General features: G+C 39.1%; 1 protein-coding gene across 9 annotated transcripts in view; it reads left to right on the top strand.

Moving 5' to 3' along the window:
- Dlg1 (MAGUK family member discs large 1) overlaps window positions 1–14,178 on the top strand; it is a 630,693-nt gene that overhangs the window by 437,136 nt on the left and 179,379 nt on the right. The window lies entirely within an intron of this gene.

Genomic DNA, 14,178 nt, shown 5'->3' with positions numbered 1-14,178 from the left:
ATTATTCTTGGCCCTTCTATATCGCGAGTACTAACGAAACAAACTAACAACAACTAGACTGCGGATTTTTACGTAAAATATTTCGTTTGGCCAGATTTGACGTAAAATCTTAAATTTCAACACGTTAGAGTCGAGTATTAATATATCTCTTCTCTCAATAGTTTTAATAATTTAAAAATCACATTTTATGTTCTCCTAGTCTTCTAACGTTCTTCATATTTTGTATTTCATCTTACTATATTTCCCATAACTGCATATAATCCACAACCTAATAACAGCGAATCTGACGTGATTTACAAATCGATTTATATTCGTGCTTTTTTGTTTAACCTTTTAGATACGGCAGGATTTTGCGCAAATAAAGTTTTTCGTAACTAAATTACGATTTTCTCTTAATATATATTTTTTCCGGACATCTATATATAGTACTAATAACATATATTCTTTTCTTAATATATTGTATATACACACTTTCACTTTAATTGTTTGCTTTAATAAATAATAAAACAATTGAGTAAAGCACGAGCCATTCGCGAAAGCCACTATAGTGGCGCGTAATATCTAAAAGGTTAAACTTCGCTTCGCCAAGAAAAATCATAGAAATATAATCAGAAAAATGAACGATACGACATTCTCGAATGTCGATTAGCATTCTAAATTTTCTTAGGACCTCCAACAAACCGTTAAGAAAAATTCAACGAACTCCGAGTACGCAGAACGCGTCAGTAAAACTAAGACGTCAGAGTTGAGTAGAAGAAATTCATTTTTACCCGTGACAAAAGTAATTAAGCCAGTCGTACACGAGCGACACAGAGCTGAGAAAGGCCGGGTTAAAGGAGAATTCACACTTGTCGTGGGAGGAGTTTCGTTCGCCGAGTTTCCGCGGCGAGCCACCACCAGGAAGCAGCGAGTCTTTTCGTTTTAATTTCGTGAGACAAAAGGCGGCGGTATGTAAGCGCGGGCTCGAGTTACCCTCTCGCGTTAATTCCGCTTAACTCGACTCGGTTTCTCGCCTTTTGCACGCACCTTACGTTACCTGCGTTACTTTAGGATGTAATATATATGCCCGGCTTGGCCAACCCGGCACCGAAGGAAGTATTAGGTTTAAAAGCGAATTCCTCGCCGCGTGAATTTATATCCCCGCCACGAAGAAATGAATATTTCCACCCGGTATGTACGTCGGGGAGCGGTCCCTCGCCTCGCCTTCGTTCGAGAGATCGGGATCGTCGCTGATTAATTCGGTCTCCTCGTTAAAAGAAGTCTCCGGTTGTGTACCGGAGAGAGGAAAAAAAAAAGACAGACGATTCGTCGCCGAATGATTTATCAAAGCCTGTTCGTGCCGTATTAATTAGGAAAATCGCTGCGGTAACGCGAATTTTCGAAACTATTCATCAAACCGAAGGAGAGAAGAGATCCACCGTTTCGATAACGACGGAGGAATTCATTTTCTATGGGATGATTTATTAGACGTTTTGCTAGCCGGATAATCGGAGAAACGTGATTAATCCGGCCTTCGGAATTAGTTGCCCGCTGCCGCCGCGGAAAAAGAAAACAGGGCCCCGGCGTTTCCCTGTAGTTTCGATGGGGAATTAATCTCGCGCGCCGGATGATTTATTAAACCGTCCGCCGCTGGGACGAATGCGAGAAAATGATTATGTTATTAAGATATTAGGAGATACTTCGGGCCGGGCGCGCGGGGCTTAAACGGGTCGACGGACTTCGCCGCGTCATCTCGCCCTTAATAACGCGCGCCTGCCAGTCTGCAGCCCCTTTTTAGGAGAATCTGCTATTTATGGCGACGAGGGCGAGGACCAAGCATTCCTGTCGGATACACCCGGTAATTTCATTCGCCGTTAAACCCCGTGGCTGCGTTGAATCGCTACGCGAAATTCTACGGGCTTGCCGAACCCCGAGCTCTCTCCTATAAACTTTTCATAACCCGGCCCCCGGATAATTGTTGACACGACGGAGCCTTCGCAGAAAATTTGATTGTGCCCCGATAGGAGCTAAAAGTACTTATTATGCAACGCTGTGCAGGTCGTGTGAGGTTATCATCGATTTTATTGCAAATGAAAGGTGCTATTGTTGAATATTTTTGGATTATTTTATTTTTTCATTAGCAGTTTGCGGATCTTTACCTAAACAAGGGTGGTTTGGAATTGTAAAGAGTGGAAGTCGAATAAAGGTGTACTTCTTTTAATAATTTCAATAAATTGAGGAATAGGCAAATTCTAACGTTTTCATTTTTTTAGTATTTAATGCAGTCGATTTTTGGATAAATGCATAGTTATTGTTTATTAGCAATATACGTATGTATAAGCAAGATACAGAGAAAGATTCTTAAATTTTCTTTTTGTCAAATTCTGTCGATGTTCACTGAAAGATGAAATCTTGTCCTTCATGAATTTTATATAGAAATAATTGCATTAGGGAAAATAAAAGACTGTCTTTGGAGGCAGTAAAATGTAACGTAATATTTACCATTTACTCGAATATATATTTTATATATTTATCGGAATGACAAAATCGGAATTATGCGTACAAATATTACGCGTGAGGTAGAAATCTACCCTTCGAACATTCTTGAGGGTTAATGGTGTAAAGAGAGAGCCATTATAGATTTTCTATTAAATTTCTGATATCAATGGAATCTTCGATTGAAAATAAGCAATATAACTTGACCAGATCTTTCCTACAAAAATTTCTTTTCGCAATAAATATTGTTAAGATTAAGTCAAGGTTCAGCTTTGAATGTTATTCGAACAAGATTGATGCAGCACTTGTTTATAAAAGATAGAATAGACGTAATTAAATTGTTTGTCTTTTGTATTTATAAACTCTATAAAATAGTTCCTGATAATTATGAAAAAAAGTTTAAATTCTGTATTTAATGTTGTACCTTACAGTGTCTATTGCAAATCGTTTGCACTATTACACATTGTCTGCTCTATTGCAAACTGTTTGCACCGCTAGAGTAGATAACTTATCTTTGCATAATTAATATGTCAAAAACAGTGTCGAAAGAATTACCGATAATCTTTTCACGAAAACAAGCATTCATCTTCTAATAACGGTACATTAAATGATTGAAAACGACGAAGAACCGGTCTCGGAAAAGCAATAAAAGCATACTTTGTCAGAATTAGAAGTTCATCCTCCGATATTTCATTACAGCTCACGCAGAACGGCATTGCCACTTTCACTCGAACGTTAATAGTGTCATAAATTTCTACTTGGATTTTAAGACCGGAAGAGGCCGTTTCAATTCTACAATACGCGCAACGCTTCTAACGTCAGCGGATTCTCGGATCTGTCACTGAATACGAACGTTTAATTTCGTAATTTTTGTCGTTTTAATTACCGATCGCCGCGGTAGTTGTTTTTCGCGGGGAAAATAATATACGCGACAGGGAAATCGTAATTCTCCGGGCGATACACCCGGGCTTTATTACCTCTCGAGCCTTAAGATCGCATAAATTCACGTACGCGCCGCGTTACTTGTTATAAAATATTCTTAGTGCACATTAAGAACGTGTAATGAATACACGGCGAGCTTTGAGCGGCTTTTAACTTGCTGCAAGCGGGGGAAACTTCTGCCGCACGATGTTGCGACGGCGGAGATTATAAGATCAAATATTCAACACGATACCGTAGATTGAAATGTTCGCTGCGAACTAAGCTCTCCGTTGCAAATTAAATGCGTTTGTGCTTCGATGGGGATTATCGCCGGCGCGCGAGATAAAAGACGAATGGGATCGATGATCTTTTTCGAGCGATCGCGAATGTCCTCTTAAAAACAAAACCTAATTTATCAATCCTGAAATTCTTAATCTACAGTATACTCGCATATACTCATATATAATATACCCATATTGTTGCTCAAAATCTGTTCCTTTCGCCCCGTGTTTGTTTCTAATAAATTTCTTTATATCCCAGCATTTTTATCCAAATCACCAATTTACCGCACGAATTTCTGTACAAATAAATTCTTATTCGAATCAAACCTTATTCGGATCAATTTTTATCTAGATATATTTTTATCCAGTTGAACATATATGTATATGACAATGCCGAATAAAATTTGACTAGTTAGTCTACCGTATTTCGAATAAAAATTACCCTTCTCTGGCACGATGTAAAGTGAGACGATAAAGAAAGCGCCGGAAAAAAAGAAGAATCACGCCTCGAGAATTTCGTACAAGGAGCTAAGAGTAATAACGAAAATTTAGCGAATATCGAGCGAGAGGGATGGCGGGGCGGGAGAAAGTAATTATTTTCAAGGCCGTTGCGTCCCAAAATTACGAGCGTTCGCCGCGAAATCCGCTGCTATCTTTACCCGCGGTCGGGCGCCCGCGTTCCGACAAAGGCCAACGAATATAGCCGTCGGTTCGGAGACGCGATGTTAATTCGAAACACGAACGGAACGGACCCGGTCCGACGGAGTTTCCCGAGCCAAGATTCCGGGATCACCGGTGTTGGTCTTTAACGCCGCGTCCACGTAACACACATGGAAACCCCGTCGCCCCCCTGGCCCCCCTCTCGGGCTTCCGAGAATTCTGCCGGCGGGATTACGAGCGGTCCTCTCCGTCGTGCCCAAATTAATCTCGGGCTTATGGAAATTGGAAATGTTTGATGCCCGCATATTATCTGTAATTATCGGTAAGGTAATAATCAAATTTTCGTCGTCGGCGCACTCCGGCACGGCGTCCTTTGACCTTTTTTTTTGCGCCGGCGGAGACTGGCTGAATCAATTTTAATAGAAATTTGTGGAAGTCGGGGCTTGCGCATATTTTATCCGAATAAAGAATGCAATTTTATTCGTAGAATTTTTTTTGTTCGAATAAAATTTTATTCGTAGAATTTATTCGATACATCGGCCGAATAAAAATCTATTCGAAAATTACTTGTTACGCGGATTCTTTAGCTTCTCGTTGCACTCTTAGTCTGCTAAATATAAAAAAGAAGTATGGTAGTAATATCTGAAACTAAACAAAGCAAATTCGAAGCGTTTTAGCATATGGTCCAAGTTTTAATGACGATGTAAAATGACCTGTCTCAAAGTGCTCTAAGAACTCTAGAAACAACAAAGGAACCTCGCCTTTCACTTCCTCAGCGCGTGCGTGCGCGCGTGGTTCGCTTTCGGTAGGTCCGCTGCTAAACGAAATCAGAAAGAACAATACACATTTAGGGTACGCGTGTACCAAGTACCGGGAAACCGGCTAGAAAAAAAAAAGAGAAAAAAGAAGATTCCGTAATGAAGAGTCGCCGGGAGCCATAAATCCCGATGGCTCCACTGGCAGCCCGTGTGACTGACCACGAACGGCTTATTTCGGGCTCGCGTATCTTCGCGCAGTACGCGTGCCGCTGGTATATTTTCACAGTCGGTTGGAAATAGTCGGCCAGTGGTCTAATATTATAATAGCGATGACTGCCACCGCGTGAAGGCGAGCAACGGCGAGCCGTGCGGGCACGGCAGTCGAGTCGCGGGCGAAACGGCTGCCAGTTTCGAGCGTGTGACGCTCGGCGGGAACGAGAACGCGACCGGATAACGTTACTTCTTGCTCGTCGTCGCACGACTGTCGCAGTTTCGCGATTTCCAGTCGCCGAGGAAGGCCGATTCTCTTCCTCGTCCGAGCGGAAGTCGATTTCCCGCTCCGCTGCCGCGGCGGGTCGCTCGTAAATCACCTGTGACCGGTACCTGTGCGGCCACGTAACGACACGTGATTTTCGGATCCGCGGATGACCCTCGTCGGAATCGATCTTCTTAATCGGTATCTCGTGGCTACGAAAATTAACTTGACTCTAAAACCACCCTTCGCGATCCGGAGTAACTACTCGGTCATTAATAATTAAATGTCGCGTGTCCTTAGAATTGCAATTTAATTTTTAAACTATCAGAGATCACCTGTGACCTGTAGCTGCGATTACCTGTGGCCACGTGACGATGCGTGATCTTAATCCGTGGATTGTCGGAATCGATCTTCTTAACCGATATTTCGTGACACTTCGAAAATTAAGTTAACCCTAAAACCACCCTTCGCGATCTAGAATAACGCTCGCTAATAATTAAAAATCGCGTGTTCTTAGAATTGCGATTTAATTATTAAATTACCAGGGATCACCTGTGGCATGTGGCTGCGATTACCTGTAACCATGTGACGATAATTGATTCGTAATCCGTCGATGTAAACCTCTTTGATCGATATCGTGGCTTTCAATATTAACTAAACCTTAAAACCACCCTTAAGATTACGGTTTAACTATCAAATTTCCGATACGAATTTCCTTAATATCGGATAATATTAACCTTCTTAAAACCACCCTTTGTGATCCAGGGCAACTAATATTAGGTCGATAATAACAATTTAAAATCACGTGTACTCAGGATTACAATATATACAGGATTTACACCTGCATCTGCAATTAACTATAATCACATGACGACACGTGGTTTCAAAAATTAACTAATCCTGAGAAATAAACGTACCACGTCGGTCAAAAATTGTTTGCACTTTCGAAACCTTTCTCTCATTAAATAATTAAATAAATTTCTTCAAAGTCAAGCGAGCACTGCAACAAGAATTTCGGAAGATTCAAATAAATTCCACATCGTCACCTAATACACCTAATAATATAATATAAATACACCGTTAATTAATAATTAATAATAATATAATATAAATTCCACCTAATACATTGCGCGCTAGTTACGTTTAGCGTTCGGTCATTAAAGATTAAACGTATCCCCGGTGTTTTCTTCCGATTCACGATGTAACGATCACATTGTTCCGTGTAAATGACGGGCGTAAATATCGAAATGCCGGAAAATAACGTCGAAATATCCCGCATAAATTCGCGTCTTCGGTCGTTAAACGTTAGGATTTTTCGTATCCGCGCGGCCATCCGTTTCTTCGCGCGACGCTGCCGCACGGATTTATGCAAATGTCCGCCGCGTATTAATCTCCTCGCTCGGTACGCGAATTTTCTGCCGTATTACGCAACGCTCCGATACCGATTATACACTTGATAATACGTTCCCGGTTCGCGTGATAAATAATCCGCGTGATTTACGTATCGTCGTTTCCTCGTCCCCTCCTCTCCTGCTGCTGCTGCGAGCGGAAAAAAGCCCGCGGCGCGCTGTAAATTTTCACGCGGTGCCGCGACGTAAATGTGTAACCGCGGCGAACCGCCGACGATACGTAACGCCGAACAGAATTTTTCCTACCTCCTCTTTCGCTTTTTCTTTTTTCTTCCTTCGCACGGCAAGGATGCGTTAACGCGCCGGAAATAATGACGGCGGAACGTCAATAAACGCCGGCACCGATATACATATATACATATATATATTCGACGGACGGAAGCGCACGTGGTAGACCCAGTGAATGTGAACGAAAGTTGAAATTATATGAGTGAATCGCGCTGCACTGTCGGCCGGGCGCCACCATTAATGTCGTTATCGGCGTTTTAAAATGTTGTTAGCACCGTCGGAACGGCACGTACGATGACAGCCAGAATGCTGAACGGACCGCATAAAATGGTAAATCGCTGTTCACGTTGAATACGGGCATCGATCTTGCGATCGCCGAACCTGGCTCGTCTGGCTCGCATGGGTTGCTTGCGAAATTGATCCTTAGGAGCTTTATTTGCGACGGAAATAGTCGACGATCTTTCCTATTTTTCCTATTTTCTTCCAAATATAGGTTTCTTTATTTCTTAATAGTATGTGCTCTTGTCTACTTTGTAGCAATCGCGTTGTATATATATATATATATATGTATAATATTAACCCTTTACATGACCATAAGGTAGCTAAAAGTAAACATTACTATGTAACTGTTTATTTTAATTTATCTAATAATTTTAACTATATAATTTAACTAATAATTTTATTTATATAGTAAATAAAAATCATAAGAAAGAAAAAATCACACATTACAATGTTTGAGAATTTTATGGAAAATATTTTTGCCCAACGGACTGCAAAATTTCTTTGCATCATAGAATATTAATACTTTACTATTACGGTTTATTAATATACTTTATTGTGTTGAAGCTTATAAACCAATTACAATCTTTAATCCTTTGCCCTCGAATGTGCAAAGCTTAACTGTAATTCTAAAATAATTTTTCTGACATATATCATCCCAATTTTATATTACAAAATGTATTTTATTCATACGAAATTGAATCTTGTAACTCATGCAGCAACAGTTATACTTTCAATAATTTTTGAAATCTAATCTTTCATAATATAAAAATTATTTTGGAACGTTCGGTAACAATTTTAGTGGTGCCTCAGAGTCACCATTCGAGTGCAAAGGGTTAATATGTTCTTATTACATGTTTTTTTTCTAATACAGTGCTGTTATAAAATACGTAAACGTATGAGTGATTGGTTTCAATAATCCATGTACGTAGTCCATATACTTAAATCTTTAATAAATATGATACTGATATAATGAATACCATACATATTTAACCTTCTTCTAGAATAATTTTTTATCTTTTCACTTAACCATAAAACAATAATACAATTAAAACTTGATTAACCAGAAGTTTTCTTTAAATACTAATTTTAAAAGGAAACCTTCCATTAACTCCATTTAATTTCATCTAATTACGCAAAAAGTGTTACAAATAACCATGAAAACGATTATCAGAAAATATGCGACAAATAATATTTGCCAACACGAGTTCCTTGGATTTCGCAAACTCGCGCCGGAAATCCACAAAGATCCGCAATCCGCCGATGAATCAGTCGCGGCGAGATAACCCTTGCGACGAAACCACGCTTCATAAAAACTGGTTAAAAACCGTCGCCGTCCATAACGAAGCCTATGGTTATTGCCCAGCGACTATAACGAATCCGCGGCATTCAATTTTCAATAAATAACGCGGAAGATCGTTCGATTATCGTAACTGCGGCGTCGCGTTTCACCGCGAATCCGGCACGCGATAACGCGTCACTTTCTAATTACTATTTGTCATTTCCCGGCGGGGCCCGTTCGTTTCTCCGGCGTCCATCGGCGGGGCGCACGCACCCGGGGGAGGGGTGGCCGTGCCATTGTTAGAACAAAATCGAAATCGGTTCTTCGTGGGCCGAGCGTCGATTAATTAACGATTCCATTCAGGGACTCGGCGCGAGGCGGTCGCTAAGCGTCGATTAACCGACCGGTAGTTCCCCGCCATAATTGCATCGTAATGTCAACGTTGCACCTAGGACCGGAGAGAGCTGTTGCCGGAGTAACAGGGTCCGCCGGCAACGACCCTCGCAGCGTTCCATCTGTCCCTGGTACGCTCCATAGAATGGTAATTCGGGACGATTAATTCGCGATTCCGCAGGCAATATGTGCTGATGCGGCCGCGTGCATCAAATCTGTCGTAGGGCTCGTGATTGCGCGGGCCGGGCCAGCGCGACACCATGCGGCGCGAGAAATGCGTTTTCGGATGCGAGATGCGTTCACGGTGCGCCTTCGGCGTTCCTCGCCTGCACCGACCCGTTTTGCTCCGCTGTTCGCGGACCAGAAACGGCCGTGTCGTCCGCGAATTATAGAAAATCTTGTCTACATGATTTCTTTGCAATTTGTTCTATTTCAATTCCCTTCGTTGCGTTCTAGTTATTTTTTTAGAATATTTGTATTAACGTATTTTAACATCGTTTTAAGCTATTTTATACTTACTTTATTCTAGTCGACGTCGTTTTATTTCTTTTTATTCTATTTTATCTTAACCCTTTGCACTCGACTGTCCCCTCTCAGGGGACATCGTAATTCTAGTATATGACTAAACATTAAAGTTTATTAGCGATTTGCAGCGATTTCTCGATGTCTACAAATTCATATAAATCGAATATTATTATAATAATACTATATATACATATACATATTTACATATATAATGTATACTATATAATAATATAAATGTTCATTGGTGAGGTGTGGTAGGTGAGGGCATGTAGGTGACATTCGTGATGGCGCGGGGTGCAAAGGGTTAAAATACCATTTAATTTTAATCCCAAACAAAAGGTATTACTGCAGTAATTCCAACTTATCTGTTAAAAAATAATTATCCAGATTGATGTAACAATTTTATAGGAAAAGATTGTCGGGAAATTTATCTCGACATCGTTTTATGTTATTTTACACTTACTTTATTCTAGTCGATGTTATTTTATTTCTTTTTATTCGGTTTTATCTTAAGCTACCATTTAATTTTAACCCTAAACAAAAGGAATTAATGCTCTAATTCCAACTTGTTTATTAAAAAATAATTATCCGGATTGACGACACAATTTCATAGGAAAAGATCACCAATAGAAAATATATCTAAAATACAGTCATCGTTTAAGAAATATTTAAAAAGGTAATTGATCGGAAAAAGTCAATTTACGTTTTGGTGTTACCGATAATTATTATAAATTTCGGAAATAGTTTATGGTTATCCGATAGCCATTATAAATGATAGAAATAGTTTTTGATAGCAAATAATAACGATCGATCACGAGAACGTTAATTCGTTCCGGACAAGCATTATAATTGATGAAGACAGTTTTTGGGTTATGAATTACCATTACGGATAGACGGAATTATAATATTCGTTATGAATAACCATTATAAACGATCAGAATTTCATTTTGGTTATCGATAATTGATATCGGTATTTGCAAACCGCGTTGCCCGATAAGTTTAATATACGCGCATCTCCATTTATAATGAGGTTTCTAATGAGAGAAAACTTTTAATTATTTTAAACGACGATGAGGCATATTAATTTGATGTTATAAACGCTTCTGAAACGAGATATCAAGAATCGAACGCAACCAGAACACATTCATAATGATTGTTCATAGCCAAAAAATTGTATCGTTAATTATAATGATCACCCATAACGAATTAACATTCTCTTTATTGATAAATATTATTTCTAATTATTATATATCTATAATATATCTATTATTACAGACGGCAATTCTCGTCAACTATAACAGAAACGATTTGTCATTCGTAACGATCATTTGTAACTAAAAAATATTTCTACCTTTACTATGATTACTAATAATCAAAATCATTTCAAACACAATTTAAGTATTATAATTTAATTTTTCCTCATGTCGGTTGCAACAGTATTATTTCTCTATATCTGCATGTATGTATTACGTCTCTATGTATTACGATCTCCGGGTCCCATATTCTGGATCGATGGTTCGACGCCACCCCCGTTTGAATCATTCACGGTTTCTTCGAACCGATTGTACTCCGACCTGTCTTTGATGTCCGATGGAACTCGCGTGTCACCCGTGCGCACGGTTTCTCGGATTTCCACGTACACCATATAGGGGACGAAATGATAGTTCATTCAATAGTATTCTCTATTTCTGAATAACTCCTCTGCAGAAACTACTTTGATGCACACTTTCCACTTTTTCTTTCTTTAAATTTAATTGAAGGAACAGTTGTCCTCTTATGTCGATTAGACGATCTATTTTATTTAGTAAAAGCAAATTAACCAATTAGCTGTTGCAATCTCTTTGAACAGTGTGTAATTATACTGTAAATGTTTGATTTTCTTTATAATCCAATTTTACGATACCTTTGTAAGATATATAAAATAATATAGATTAAAATGTATAATTCAATACACGTTAAATGTATTTGACGTGTACAATCGTCACGAAGAAATGGCAATATTTTGTTTTATTGCAAGTATAATTGCAAAATTGTAGGCGGTTAGAGATACTATCGATATTCGGTAATACAAAAGCTTTCTCCTATTTGTGTTCGCTATAAATGCGTAAATATCCGCGGAGCAGCAGTTAGAGCTTGAATTATTCAGTCGTACGTGGATCGATTCAGAATTTGTTGTGTCGCAGCGACAGTTTGCATCGAGAAACATGGTCGCAACCATGTAATGATCCACCAGGAACAGAAATAAAATTAGAACATTAAAAAAAAATTAAGGGAGACAATAAAATATATATATACGTATAGAAATTTGAAAGTATGCGGAGAAAACCGACTTTCTCTAATTAGGCAACGCAACAATTAAATCTGCCTCATTCATGAGATTTATATAATCCTCAAATCTGCTTAAACAATGTATAATAGCATACTGCTTAACAAAGCGGGAACTTTTTACCCTTGAAATCTGTTCCTTTGAAAATCGAGTCTAAAATCCAGGATTAAATTTTGTATATTAATTTCATTTTGTACGATGAATAATTTTTGTGAAATCTTTTTTGTAAACTTTGTTCTTTAATATAGCTGAACAAATGCATTTTTATATTATATTTTAATGACATTATTGTCCGAAAAATGAATGGATAACAACGAATCATAGTCAAGATAGCTTTAGTAAAAAGATGACAATAAATGAAAATCTACAGATCACACAGTTCACGAACTATTGAATCAGAATCGTCACATCAGACCTCAGAAAAGGCAATTAAATGAAAATAATAAATAAAGAACAATGTCAAGATGAAGCAAGAAAGTTAACCACGTTCCTCAGCATTGTCTGTGACAGCTCATCGCAACGAAACAACGAATCATAGTCAAGATAACGTTAGCAAAAAGATAACAATAAATGGAAAATTTATAGATCACACAATTCACGAACTATTGAATCAGAATTGTCACATCAGACCTCAGAAAAGGCAAATAAATGAAAGTAATGAATAAATAAAGAACAATGTCAAGATGAAGCAAGAAAGTTAACCACGTTCCTCAGCATTGTCTGTGACAGCTCATCACAACGAAACGACGAATCATAGTCAAGATAACGTTAGAAAAAAAGATAACAATAAATGAAAATCTACAAACATGATTCACGAACTGTCGACCATGAACAGCAACATCAAACTTCAAAAACAGTATTATCTCTGCTACGTAAAAGATGATTAACACTCGACGATCGATCTTAACGGAGAAACAAACTATTAGTGGAATTATGGCCGTAACGAAGTGCAACCTCGCCGGTTTCCGGACCGATGGGATTCGCTTTGTGACGGGACCACATTCGAGCATAATCGATTGTAACGTCATTATGGGATATCACCGTTCCCGTGATAATGACCATAACCCAGCGCCATCGATCCAACCTCCGCTACGACCCAGTGCCGCTCCTCTCTCTCTCTCTCTCTCTCTCTATCTTTCTCTCTCGAGCCTCTCCTCAAAATCAATTAACCAGTTAACTCCTTCGCTCTGTGGGGCGCCTAGTCCCTCATGTAATTAGGAACTGACCCATGCCGGATTAGCGGTGTAATCCGTGCTTTCTGTTGCGCCACATATTGCATTCTTAGCGTCGGCCTCCGAAATTCCTTTCATTCCGTTGCCCCCGCAGCCGTGATTAAATTCGCCGGGCCCGCTCCGCCCGTTTTATTTATTTTATTCCGACACGCGATAAAGCGACACTCGAACGGGGTGGTGCCCCTGGATTCACTGTCGGCCACGCGATTTAGTGTTCCGAGTTTATCCTTGGGCTCATTTGAACTTCGGCAAATCCTGTAATCTTGATTGGAGGGGTAATACCCTCACGCTCGTAAACTACTTGGCCAGGTAGATTTAGGGTTACGTATACTTCGACAAGTGTTTGGCTTCGCGTTAGCTCTCACTCTCGTTCAAAGCGTTGACCAATTACGATCGTTTCGCTGCGACGTCAATATCGTTAATAGCTGCGGTTTTAACGTCGATTGAAGTTCGCCGGATAATAATTGCCTGGGTGTTAGTATGCATTATGTCGTCGATCGATGGATTTCGTTTTCTCCTGTTGTGCGATCATTTCGTTGTTCGTCCTCTGATAAGGTGATTCATTCGTTGATCATGGAGTTTTTGGCTAAGATTACATTGTATGTCTTCATTTTTGATCATTTGATACTCGATTCTCAAAAAATTGACGCAATTAGACCGATTCATTTCCAAGTAACTGATGACGGTAGAATAATTATGTACCTTTCACACTTTTAGTGATATTCGAACTTAGCAAAGCATCTTCTTTGTATATTTCTATATTAGAAACGATATAAAATTGGAATATATAAATATAATTATTATTTTGATCTTTGCTAAAATATCAGTAAAAATGTAAACGTTACTTTAATTTTATAATTAGTCACAGCGTTATAGGTGGGTTTCTTTAGCTCAGACACCCTGCGTATTTAAAAACGAAGTTTATAAAATATCG

Source organism: Augochlora pura, chromosome 11 (genome assembly GCF_028453695.1).
Source record: "Augochlora pura isolate Apur16 chromosome 11, APUR_v2.2.1, whole genome shotgun sequence".
NCBI lineage: Eukaryota > Metazoa > Arthropoda > Insecta > Hymenoptera > Halictidae > Augochlora > Augochlora pura.
The sequence above is the reverse complement of the archived record's forward strand: the minus strand, read 5'-3'. Positions and strand labels throughout refer to the sequence as shown.